This window comes from Camelus ferus, chromosome 36, assembly GCF_009834535.1.
Source record: "Camelus ferus isolate YT-003-E chromosome 36, BCGSAC_Cfer_1.0, whole genome shotgun sequence".
NCBI classification, from domain to species: Eukaryota; Metazoa; Chordata; class Mammalia; order Artiodactyla; family Camelidae; genus Camelus; species Camelus ferus.
The window spans coordinates 8,956,301-8,969,216 of record NC_045731.1 but is presented as its reverse complement, the minus strand read 5'-3'; positions in this window follow the sequence as shown (position 1 = coordinate 8,969,216).

Below are 12,916 nucleotides of genomic sequence, written 5' to 3'. Positions count from 1 at the left end.
GCCTCCCTCTGGAAAGGGGAGAAAATTAGCGGAATTCTCCCTGCCAGGCAACACCTGTGACACCAGGCAGCTTCGTTGAGGGCGGCCCCAAACCTCCCCCACACACTAGTACGTGATCCGGAATTCTGAGTGTGGGGAGTTTCCGTCTTCTGTCTTCAGCGCCTGGGATCTCCTAGGAGCCCTCCGCGTGTCTTCCCAGAGTGTTTCCTTGTGCGGGCTCACGGGAAAATGCAGGGTTTGGGCTGGAAATGCAGGTAGCATCTAGTGACTCCACCTGGACGGGGGAGGTATTTAGCGGACTTCCGCCTGCTAGGCAACACCTGCGACACCAGGCAACTGCGTGGAGGGTGGCTCCAAACCTCCCAGACACACTCGGCTGTATTCCGGAATTCTGAGGGTTGGGAGGTTCCTTCTTCTGTCTGCAGCGCATGGGATCTCCTAGGAGACCTCCGCGTGTTTTCCCCGAGTGTCTCCTAGTGCGGCCTGCTGGGGAAAGGCGGGCTTTGGGCTGGAAAAACAGGTAGCATCTAGTGCCTCCCCCTGGACAAGGAAGGTAATTAGCGGAATTCCCACTTCCAAGCAACACATGTGACACCTGGCAGCTGCGTGGTTTGCGGCCCCAAACCTCCCACACTCACTCGGCCTTGATCTGGAATTCTGAGTGTGGGGAGGTTCCGTCTTCAGTCTGCAGTTCCTGCGATCTCCCAGGAGCACTCCACGTGTCTTCCCCGAGAGTCTCCAAGTGCGGGCTGCCGAGGAAAGGCGGGGGTTTGGCTGGAAATGCAGGTAGAATCTAGTGTCTCCCCCTGGACATGGGAGGTATTTAGCGGGCTTCCCCCTGCCAGGCAACACCTGTGACACCTGGAAGCTGCGTGGATTGCGGCCCCAATCCTCCCCCACACACTCGGACTTGATCCGGAATTCTGAGTGTGGGGAGGTTCCGTCTTCAGTCTGCAGCGCCTGGGATTTCCTAGGAGCCAACCGCAATGCCTTCCCCTAGTGTCTATTAGTGTGGGGTGACGGGGAAAGGCGGGGGTTTGTGTTGGAAATGCAGGTAACATTTAGTGCCTCCCCCTTGATAGGGGAGGTAATTAGCGGACTTCCCCCTGGCAGGCAACACCTGTGACATAAGGCACCTGCGTGGAGGGTTGCTCCAAACCTCCCCAAAACACTCGGCTGTGTTCCGGAATTCTGAGTGTGAGGCGGATCCATCTTCTGTCTGCAGCGCCTGGGGTCTCCTAGGAGCCCTCCGCGTGTCTTCCCCGAGTGTCCTCTAGTGTGGCCTGCTGGGGAAAGTCGGGGTTTTGGCTCGAAATGCAGGTAGAATCTAGTGCCTCCCCCTGGACAGGGGAGGTAATTAGCGGAATTCCCCCTGCAAGGCAACACCTGTGAAACCTGGCAGCTGCGTGGAAGGCGGCCCCAAACCTCCCTCACACCCTCGGCCCTGTTCCGGAATTCTTAGTTTGGGGAGGTTGCGTCTTCAGTCTGCAGCGCCTGGGATTTCCTAGGAGCCATCCGCGTGTCATCCCCGAGTGTCTTATAGTGCGGGCTTCAAAGGAAATGCAGGGGATGGGCTGGAAATGCAGGTAGCATCTAGTGCCTCCTCATGGACAGTGGAGGTAATTAGCGGTTTTCCCCCTGCAATGCAACACCTGTGACCCCAGGCAGTTTCGTGGAGTGCGGCCCCAAACGTCCCACACACACTCGGCCGTGTTCCGTAATTCTGAGTGTGGGGAGGTTCCGTCTTCTGTCTGCAGCGCTTTGGATCTCCTAAGCACAATCCGCGTGTCTTCCCCGAGTGTCTCCTAGTGCGGGCTGCAGGAGAAATGCGGGGGTTGGGCTGGAAATGCAGGTAGCATCTAGTGCCTTCCCCTGGATAGGGGAGGTAATTAGCGGACTTCCCCCTGCCAGACAACACCTGTGACAACAGGCAGCTTCGTGGAGGGCGGCCCCAAACCTCCCCCACACACTCGTACGTGTTCCGGAATTCTGAGTGTGGGGAGTCTCCGTCTTCTGTCTGCAGCGCCTGGGATCTCCTAGGAGCCCTCCGCGTGTCTTCACCGAGTGTCTCCTAGTGCGGGCTGCAGGGGAAATTCGGGGGATCGGCTGGAAATGCAGGTAGCTTCTAGTGCCTCCCCCTGGACAGGGGAGATAATTAGAGGACTTCCCCCTGTCATGCAACACCTATGACACCTGGCAGCTGCATGGAGGGCGGCCTCAAACCTTCCCTACACACTCGGGCGTGTTCCGGATTTCTGAGTGTGGGGAGGATCCGTATTCAGTCTACAGTGCCTGGGATCACCTAGGAGCCCTTCACGTTTCTTCCCCGAGTGTCTCCTAGTGCGGGCTTCCGGGGAATGGCGGGATTTCGGCTGTAAATGCAGGTAGCATCTATTATCTCCCCCTGAACTAGTGAGGAAATTAGCGGACTTCGCCCTGACCGGCAACACCTGTGACATCTGACATTTGCGTGGAGGTCGGCCCTAAACCTCAACCACTCACTCGTACGTGATCCGGAATTCTGAGTGTGGGGAGTTTCCGTCTTCTGTCTGCAGCGCCTGGGATCTCCTAGGAGCCCTCCGCGTATCTTCCCCGAATTTCTCCTAGTGCGGGCTTCAATGGAAAGGCGGGGGTTTGGCTGGAAATGCAGGTAGCATCTAGTGTCTCCTCCTGGACAGGGGAGGTAATTAGCTGATTTCCCCCTGCAATGCAACACCTGAGACGGCAGGCAGCTTCGTGGATGGCGGCCGCAACTCTCCCGCACACACTCGGCCGTGTTTCGGAATTCTGAGTGTGGGGAGGTTCCGTCTTCTGTCTGCAGCAACTGGGATCTCCTAGGAGCCTTCCCCGTGTCTTCCCGGAGTGTACACTTGTATGGGCTTACGGCGAAATGCCGGGGTTGTGCTGAAATGCTGGTAGAATCTAGTGCCACCACCTGGACAGGGGAGGTAATTAGCGGACTTCCCCCTGCCAGGCAACACCTGTGAAAGCAGGCAGCTTCGTGGAGGGCGGCCCTAAACCTCCCCCAAATACTCGGTCTTTTTCCGGAATTCTGAGTTTGGGGAGGTTGCGTCTTCACTCTGCAGCGCCTGGGATCTCCTATGGTCATCCGCGTGTCTTCCTCGAGTGTCTCTTAGTGCGGGCAGCCGGGGAAAGGCGGGGGTTGTGCTGGAAATGCAGGTATCATCTGGTGCGTCCCCCTGGACAGGGGAGGTATTTAGCGGACTTCCCCCTGCCAGGCAACACCTGTGACACCAGCAGCTGCGTGGAAGTTGGCTACAATCCTCCCCGACACACTCGGCTGTGTTCCGGAATTCTGAGTGTGGGGAGGTTCCTTCTTTTATCTGCAGTGCCTGGGATCTCCTAGTAGCCCTCCGCGTGTCTTCCCCGAGTGACTCCTAGTACGGCCTGCTGGGGAAATGCGGGGTTTAGCCTGGAAATGCAGGTAGCTTCTAGTGCCTCCCCCTGGAAACGGGAGGAAATTAGCGGACTTCCTCCTGCCAGGCAACACCTGTGATACCTGGCAATTCCGTGGAAAGTGGCCACAAACCTTCCTCCCACTCTCGGCCCTGTTCCGGAATTCTGAGTTTGGGGAGGTTGCGTCTTCTGTCTGCAGCACCTGGGATTCCCTAGGAGGCATCCGCGTGTCATGCCCGAGTGTTTCCTAGTGCGGACTGCAAGGGAAATGAGTGGGTTAGGCTGGAAATGCAGGTAGCATCTAGTGCCTCCCCCTGGACAGGGGAGGAATTTAGCGGACTTCCCATTGCCAGGAAACACCTGTGACACCAGGCAGCTGCGTGGAGGGCGGCCCCAAACCTCCCCCAATCACTCGGCCCTGTTCCGGAATTCTGAGTGTGGGGAGGTTCCGTCTTCTGTCTGCAGCGACTGGGATCTCCTAGGAGCCCTCCGCATGCCTTCCCCGAGTGTCTCCTAGTGCGGGCTTCAATGAAAAGGCGGGGTTTGGCTGGAAATGCAGGTAGCATCTTGTGTCTCCTCATATACAGGGGAGGTAGGTAATAGCGGATTTCCCCCTGCAATGCAACACCTGTGACATCAGGCAGCTGCATGGAGGTTGGCTACAAACCTCCCCGACACACTCGGCTGTGTTCCGGAATTCTGAGTGTGGGGAGGGTCCTTCTTTTATCTGCAGCACCTGGGAACTCCTAGGAGCCCTCCGCGTGTCTTCCCTGAGTGTCTCCTAGTACGGCCTGCTGGGGAAATGCGGGGTTTGGCCTGGAAATGCAGGTTGCATCTAGTGCCTCCCTCTGGAAACGGGAGGTAATTAGCGGACTTCCTCCTGCCAGGCAACACCTGTGACACCTGGCAGCTCCGTGGAAGGTGGCCCCAAACATTCCTCCCACACTCGGCCCTTTTCCGGAATTCTGAGTTTGGGTAGGATGCGTCTTCAGTCTGCAGCGCCTTGGATCTCCTAGGAGCCTTCCGCGTGTCTTAACCGAGTTTCTCCTAGTGCGTGCTTCAATGGAAATGCGGGGGTTTGGCTGGAAATGCAGGTAGCATCTAGTGTCTCCTCATAGACAGGGGAGGGTAATTAGCGGATTTCCCCCTGCAATGCAACACCTGTGATGGCAGGCAGCTTCGTGGAGGGCGGCCAAACCCTCCCTCACACACTCGGCCGTGTTCCTGAATTTTGAGTGTGGGGAGGTTCCGTCTTCTCTCTGCAGCGCCTGGGATCTCCTAGGAGCCCTCTGCGTGTCTTCCCCGAGTTTCTCCTAGTGCGGGCTTCTATGGAAAGGCGGGGTTTTGGCTGGAAATGCAGATAGCATCTAGTGCCTCCCCCTGGACAGGGGAGGTAATTAGCGGACTTCCCCCTGCCAGGCAACACCTCTGACACCAGACAGCTGCGTAGAGGGCGGCCCCAAACCTCCCCCACACACTCGGCCATTATGCAGATTTCTGAGTTTGGGAGGTTCCGTCTTCTGTCTGCAGCGCCTATGATCTCCTAGGAGTCTTCCGCGTGTCTTCCCTGAGTGTCTCCTAGTGCGGGCTGCCGGGGAATCGCGGGGGGTTAGACTGGAAATGCAGGTAGCATCTAGTGCCTCCCCCTGGAAAGGGGAGGTAATTAGCTGACTTATCCCTGCCATGCAACACCTGTGACACCAGGCAGCTGCGTGGAGTGCGGCCTCAAACATCCCCCACTCACTAGGGAGTGTTCCGGAATTCTGAGTGTGGGGAGGTTCCGTCTTCTGTCTGCAGCAACTGGGATCTCCTAGGAGCCTTCCCCGTGTCTTCCCGGAGTGTACACTTGTATGGGCTTACGGCGAAATGCCGGGGTTGTGCTGAAATGCTGGTAGAATCTAGTGCCACCACCTGGACAGGGGAGGGTAATTAGCGGACTTCCCCCTGCCAGGCAACACCTGTGAAAGCAGGCAGCTTCGTGGAGGGCGGCCCTAAACCTCCCCCAAATACTCGGTCTTTTTCCGGAATTCTGAGTTTGGGGAGGTTGCGTCTTCACTCTGCAGCGCCTGGGATCTCCTATGGTCATCCGCGTGTCTTCCTCGAGTGTCTCTTAGTGCGGGCAGCCGGGGAAAGGCGGGGGTTGTGCTGGAAATGCAGGTATCATCTGGTGCGTCCCCCTGGACAGGGGAGGTATTTAGCGGACTTCCCCCTGCCAGGCAACACCTGTGACACCAGGCAGCTGCGTGGAAGTTGGCTACAATCCTCCCCGACACACTCGGCTGTGTTCCGGAATTCTGAGTGTGGGGAGGTTCCTTCTTTTATCTGCAGTGCCTGGGATCTCCTAGTAGCCCTCCGCGTGTCTTCCCCGAGTGACTCCTAGTACGGCCTGCTGGGGAAATGCGGGGTTTAGCCTGGAAATGCAGGTAGCTTCTAGTGCCTCCCCCTGGAAACGGGAGGAAATTAGCGGACTTCCTCCTGCCAGGCAACACCTGTGATACCTGGCAATTCCGTGGAAAGTGGCCACAAACCTTCCTCCCACTCTCGGCCCTGTTCCGGAATTCTGAGTTTGGGGAGGTTGCGTCTTCTGTCTGCAGCACCTGGGATTCCCTAGGAGGCATCCGCGTGTCATGCCCGAGTGTTTCCTAGTGCGGACTGCAAGGGAAATGAGTGGGTTAGGCTGGAAATGCAGGTAGCATCTAGTGCCTCCCCCTGGACAGGGGAGGAATTTAGCGGACTTCCCATTGCCAGGAAACACCTGTGACACCAGGCAGCTGCGTGGAGGGCGGCCCCAAACCTCCCCCAATCACTCGGCCCTGTTCCGGAATTCTGAGTGTGGGGAGGTTCCGTCTTCTGTCTGCAGCGACTGGGATCTCCTAGGAGCCCTCCGCATGCCTTCCCCGAGTGTCTCCTAGTGCGGGCTTCAATGAAAAGGCGGGGTTTGGCTGGAAATGCAGGTAGCATCTTGTGTCTCCTCATATACAGGGGAGGTAATTAGCGGATTCCCCCTGCAATGCAACACCTGTGACATCAGGCAGCTGCATGGAGGTTGGCTACAAACCTCCCCGACACACTCGGCTGTGTTCCGGAATTCTGAGTGTGGGGAGGGTCCTTCTTTTATCTGCAGCACCTGGGAACTCCTAGGAGCCCTCCGCGTGTCTTCCCTGAGTGTCTCCTAGTACGGCCTGCTGGGGAAATGCGGGGTTTGGCCTGGAAATGCAGGTTGCATCTAGTGCCTCCCTCTGGAAACGGGAGGTAATTAGCGGACTTCCTCCTGCCAGGCAACACCTGTGACACCTGGCAGCTCCGTGGAAGGTGGCCCCAAACATTCCTCCCACACTCGGCCCTTTTCCGGAATTCTGAGTTTGGGTAGGATGCGTCTTCAGTCTGCAGCGCCTTGGATCTCCTAGGAGCCTTCCGCGTGTCTTAACCGAGTTTCTCCTAGTGCGTGCTTCAATGGAAATGCGGGGGGTTTGGCTGGAAATGCAGGTAGCATCTAGTGTCTCCTCATAGACAGGGGAGGTAATTAGCGGATTTCCCCCTGCAATGCAACACCTGTGATGGCAGGCAGCTTCGTGGAGGGCGGCCAAACCCTCCCTCACACACTCGGCCGTGTTCCTGAATTTTGAGTGTGGGGAGGTTCCGTCTTCTCTCTGCAGCGCCTGGGATCTCCTAGGAGCCCTCTGCGTGTCTTCCCCGAGTTTCTCCTAGTGCGGGCTTCTATGGAAAGGCGGGGTTTTGGCTGGAAATGCAGATAGCATCTAGTGCCTCCCCCTGGACAGGGGAGGTAATTAGCGGACTTCCCCCTGCCAGGCAACACCTCTGACACCAGACAGCTGCGTAGAGGGCGGCCCCAAACCTCCCCCACACACTCGGCCATTATGCAGATTTCTGAGTTTGGGAGGTTCCGTCTTCTGTCTGCAGCGCCTATGATCTCCTAGGAGTCTTCCGCGTGTCTTCCCTGAGTGTCTCCTAGTGCGGGCTGCCGGGGAATCGCGGGGGGTTAGACTGGAAATGCAGGTAGCATCTAGTGCCTCCCCCTGGAAAGGGGAGGTAATTAGCTGACTTATCCCTGCCATGCAACACCTGTGACACCAGGCAGCTGCGTGGAGTGCGGCCTCAAACATCCCCCACTCACTAGGGAGTGTTCCGGAATTCTGAGTGTGGGGAGGTTCCGTCTTCTGTCTGCAGCGCCTGGGATCTACTAGGAGCCCTCCGCGTGTCTTCTCCGAGTGTTTCCTAGTAGGGCTGCCGGGGAAATGTGGGGGTTTGGCTGGAAATTTAAGTAGCACCTAGTGCCTTCAGCTGAACAGGGGACGTAATTAGCGGACTTCCCCCTGCCAAGCAACACCTATAACACCAGGCAGCTTCGTGCAGTTTGGCCCTAAACCTCCCTGACATACACGACCGTGTTCCGGAATTCTGTGTGTGGGGATGTTCGGTCTTCTGTCTGCAGTTCCTGTTAACACCTGGAGCCTTCCGCCTCTCTTCCCCGAGTGTCCCCTTGTATGGGCTGACGGCGAAATGCCGGGGTTGTGCTGAAATTCAGGTAGCATCTAGTGCTTCCCCCTGGAATGGGGAGGTAATTAGCGGACTTCCCCCTGCCAGGCAACACCTCTGACACCAGGCAGCTGCGTAGAAAGCGGCCCCAAACCTCCCCCACACACTAGGCCATTATCCAGATTTCTGAGTTTGGGGAGGTTCCGTCTTCTGTCTGCAGCGCCTATGATCTCCTAGGAGCCTTCCGCGTGTCTTCCCCGAGTGTCTCCTAATGCGGGCTGCCGGGGAAACGCGGGGGTTAGACTGGAAATGCAGGTAGCATCTAGTGCCTCCCCCTGGACAGGGGAGGAAATTAGCTGACTTACCCCTGCCATGCAACACCTGTGACACCAAGCAGATGCGTGGAGGGTGGTCCCAAACCTCCCCCAAATTCTCGGCCCTGTTCCGGAATTCTGAATGTTGGGAGGTTCTGTCTTCTGTCTGCAGCAACTGGGATCTACTAGTAGCCCTCCTTGTGTCTTCCCTATTGTCTCTTTGTACTGGATGCAAGGGAAAGGCGGGGTTGGGCTGGTAATGCAGGTAGCATCTAGTGACTCCCCCTGGAAATGGGAGGTAATTAGCGGACTTCCCCCTGCCTGGCAAACATGTGACACCAGGCAGCTGCGTGTGTGTTGGCCCTAAACCTCCCCGATATACTCGGCCGTGTTCCGCAATTGTGACTGTGGGGAGGTTCCGTCGTCTGTCTGCAGCGCCTGGGATCTCCTAGGAGCCCTCCCGTTGTCTTGTCCGAGTGTCTCCTAGTGCGGTCTGCCAGGGAATTCAGGGGTTGGGATGGAAATGCAGATAGCATCAAGTGCCTCCCCCTGGACAGGGGAGGTAATTAGCGGACTTCCCCCTGCAAGGCAACACCTTTGAACCAGGCACCTGCTTGGAAGTCGGCCGAAAACCTCCCCAACACACTCATACGTGATCCGGAATTCTGAGGGTGGGGAAATTCCGTTTTCTGACTGCAGTTCCTGGGATCTCCTAGGAGCCCTCCACCGTTTTTTCCCCGACTGTCTCCTAGTGCGGGCATCTGGGGAATGGCGGGGGTTCGGCTGTAAATGCAGGTAGCATCTAGTGCTTTCCCCTGGACAGGGGAGGTAATTAGCGGAATTCCCCCTGCCAGACAACACCTGTGACAACAGGCAGCTGCGTGGAGGGCGGCCCCAAACCTCCCCCACACACGCAGCCGTGTTCCAGAATTCTGAGTGTGGGGAGGTTCCGTCTTCCATCTGCAGCGACTGGGATCTCCTAAGAGCCCTCCGCCTGTCTTCCCCGAGTGTCTACTAGTGCGTGCTGCCGGGGAAAAAGCGGGGGTTAGGCTGGAAATGCAGGTAGCATCTAGTGCCTTCCCCTGGACAACGGAGGTAATTAGCGGAATTCCCCCTGCCAGACAACACCTGTGACACAGGCAGCTGCGTGGATGGCGGCCCCAAACCTCACCCACTCACTCGTACGTGATTCGGAATTCTGAGTGTCGGGAGTCTCCGTCTTCTGTCTGCAGCGTCTGGGTTCACGTAGGAACCATCCGCGTGTTTTCCCGAGTGTCTAATAGTGCGGACTGCCGGGGGAAATGCTGGGGTTAGGCTGGAAATGCAGGTAGGATCTAGTGCCTCCCCCTGGACAGGGGAGGTAATTAGCGGAATTCCCCCTGCCAGACAACACCTGTGACACAGGCAGCTGCGTGGATGGCGGCCCCAAACCTCCCCCAAACACTCGTACGTGATCCGGAATTCTGAGTGTGGGGAGTTTCCGTCTTCTGTCTGCAGGTACTGGGAACTTCTAGGAGCCCTCAACGTTTCTTCATCGAGTGTCTTTTAGTGTGGGCTTCCGGGGAGTGGCGGGGTTTCGGCTGGAAATGCAGGTAGCATCTAGTGCCTCCCTCTGGAAAGGGGAGAAAATTAGCGGAATTCTCCCTGCCAGGCAACACCTGTGACACCAGGCAGCTTCGTTGAGGGCGGCCCCAAACCTCCCCCACACACTAGTACGTGATCCGGAATTCTGAGTGTGGGGAGTTTCCGTCTTCTGTCTTCAGCGCCTGGGATCTCCTAGGAGCCCTCCGCGTGTCTTCCCAGAGTGTTTCCTTGTGCGGGCTCACGGGAAAATGCAGGGTTTGGGCTGGAAATGCAGGTAGCATCTAGTGACTCCACCTGGACGGGGGAGGTATTTAGCGGACTTCCGCCTGCTAGGCAACACCTGCGACACCAGGCAACTGCGTGGAGGGTGGCTCCAAACCTCCCAGACACACTCGGCTGTATTCCGGAATTCTGAGGGTTGGGAGGTTCCTTCTTCTGTCTGCAGCGCATGGGATCTCCTAGGAGACCTCCGCGTGTTTTCCCCGAGTGTCTCCTAGTGCGGCCTGCTGGGGAAAGGCGGGCTTTGGGCTGGAAAAAACAGGTAGCATCTAGTGCCTCCCCCTGGACAAGGAAGGTAATTAGCGGAATTCCCACTTCCAAGCAACACATGTGACACCTGGCAGCTGCGTGGTTTGCGGCCCCAAACCTCCCACACTCACTCGGCCTTGATCTGGAATTCTGAGTGTGGGGAGGTTCGTCTTCAGTCTGCAGTTCCTGCGATCTCCCAGGAGCACTCCACGTGTCTTCCCCGAGAGTCTCCAAGTGCGGGCTGCCGAGGAAAGGCGGGGGTTTGGCTGGAAATGCAGGTAGAATCTAGTGTCTCCCCCTGGACATGGGAGGTATTTAGCGGGCTTCCCCCTGCCAGGCAACACCTGTGACACCTGGAAGCTGCGTGGATTGCGGCCCCAATCCTCCCCCACACACTCGGACTTGATCCGGAATTCTGAGTGTGGGGAGGTTCCGTCTTCAGTCTGCAGCGCCTGGGATTTCCTAGGAGCCAACCGCATGCCTTCCCCTAGTGTCTATTAGTGTGGGGTGACGGGGAAAGGCGGGGTTTGTGTTGGAAATGCAGGTAACATTTAGTGCCTCCCCCTTGATAGGGGAGGTAATTAGCGGACTTCCCCCTGGCAGGCAACACCTGTGACATAAGGCACCTGCGTGGAGGGTTGCTCCAAACCTCCCCAAAACACTCGGCTGTGTTCCGGAATTCTGAGTGTGAGGCGGATCCATCTTCTGTCTGCAGCGCCTGGGGTCTCCTAGGAGCCCTCCGCGTGTCTTCCCCGAGTGTCCTTTAGTGTGGCCTGCTGGGGAAAGTCGGGGTTTTGGCTCGAAATGCAGGTAGAATCTAGTGCCTCCCCCTGGACAGGGGAGGTAATTAGCGGAATTCCCCCTGCAAGGCAACACCTGTGAAACCTGGCAGCTGCGTGGAAGGCGGCCCCAAACCTCCCTCACACCCTCGGCCCTGTTCCGGAATTCTTAGTTTGGGGAGGTTGCGTCTTCAGTCTGCAGCGCCTGGGATTTCCTAGGAGCCATCCGCGTGTCATCCCCGAGTGTCTTATAGTGCGGGCTTCAAAGGAAATGCAGGGGATGGGCTGGAAATGCAGGTAGCATCTAGTGCCTCCTCATGGACAGTGGAGGTAATTAGCGGTTTTCCCCCTGCAATGCAACACCTGTGACCCCAGGCAGTTTCGTGGAGTGCGGCCCCAAACGTCCCACACACACTCGGCCGTGTTCCGTAATTCTGAGTGTGGGGAGGTTCCGTCTTCTGTCTGCAGCGCTTTGGATCTCCTAAGCACAATCCGCGTGTCTTCCCCGAGTGTCTCCTAGTGCGGGCTGCAGGAGAAATGCGGGGGTTGGGCTGGAAATGCAGGTAGCATCTAGTGCCTTCCCCTGGATAGGGGAGGTAATTAGCGGACTTCCCCCTGCCAGACAACACCTGTGACAACAGGCAGCTTCGTGGAGGGCGGCCCCAAACCTCCCCCACACACTCGTACGTGTTCCGGAATTCTGAGTGTGGGGAGTCTCCGTCTTCTGTCTGCAGCGCCTGGGATCTCCTAGGAGCCCTCCGCGTGTCTTCACCGAGTGTCTCCTAGTGCGGGCTGCAGGGGAAATTCGGGGGATCGGCTGGAAATGCAGGTAGCTTCTAGTGCCTCCCCCTGGACAGGGGAGATAATTAGAGGACTTCCCCCTGTCATGCAACACCTATGACACCTGGCAGCTGCATGGAGGGCGGCCTCAAACCTTCCCTACACACTCGGGCGTGTTCCGGATTTCTGAGTGTGGGGAGGATCCGTATTCAGTCTACAGTGCCTGGGATCACCTAGGAGCCCTTCACGTTTCTTCCCCGAGTGTCTCCTAGTGCGGGCTTCCGGGGAATGGCGGGATTTCGGCTGTAAATGCAGGTAGCATCTATTATCTCCCCCTGAACTAGTGAGGAAATTAGCGGACTTCGCCCTGACCGGCAACACCTGTGACATCTGACATTTGCGTGGAGGTCGGCCCTAAACCTCAACCACTCACTCGTACGTGATCCGGAATTCTGAGTGTGGGGAGTTTCCGTCTTCTGTCTGCAGCGCCTGGGATCTCCTAGGAGCCCTCTGCGTATCTTCCCCGAATTTCTCCTAGTGCGGGCTTCAATGGAAAGTCGGGGGTTTGGCTGGAAATGCAGGTAGCATCTAGTGTCTCCTCCTGGACAGGGGAGGTAATTAGCTGATTTCCCCCTGCAATGCAACACCTGAGACGGCAGGCAGCTTCGTGGATGGCGGCCGCAACTCTCCCGCACACACTCGGCCGTGTTTCGGAATTCTGAGTGTGGGGAGGTTCCGTCTTCTGTCTGCAGCAACTGGGATCTCCTAGGAGCCTTCCCCGTGTCTTCCCGGAGTGTACACTTGTATGGGCTTACAGCGAAATGCCGGGGTTGTGCTGAAATGCTGGTAGAATCTAGTGCCACCACCTGGACAGGGGAGGTAATTAGCGGACTTCCCCCTGCCAGGCAACACCTGTGAAAGCAGGCAGCTTCGTGGAGGGCGGCCCTAAACCTCCCCCAAATACTCGGTCTTTTTCCGGAATTCTGAGTTTGGGGAGGTTGCGTCTTCACTCTGCAG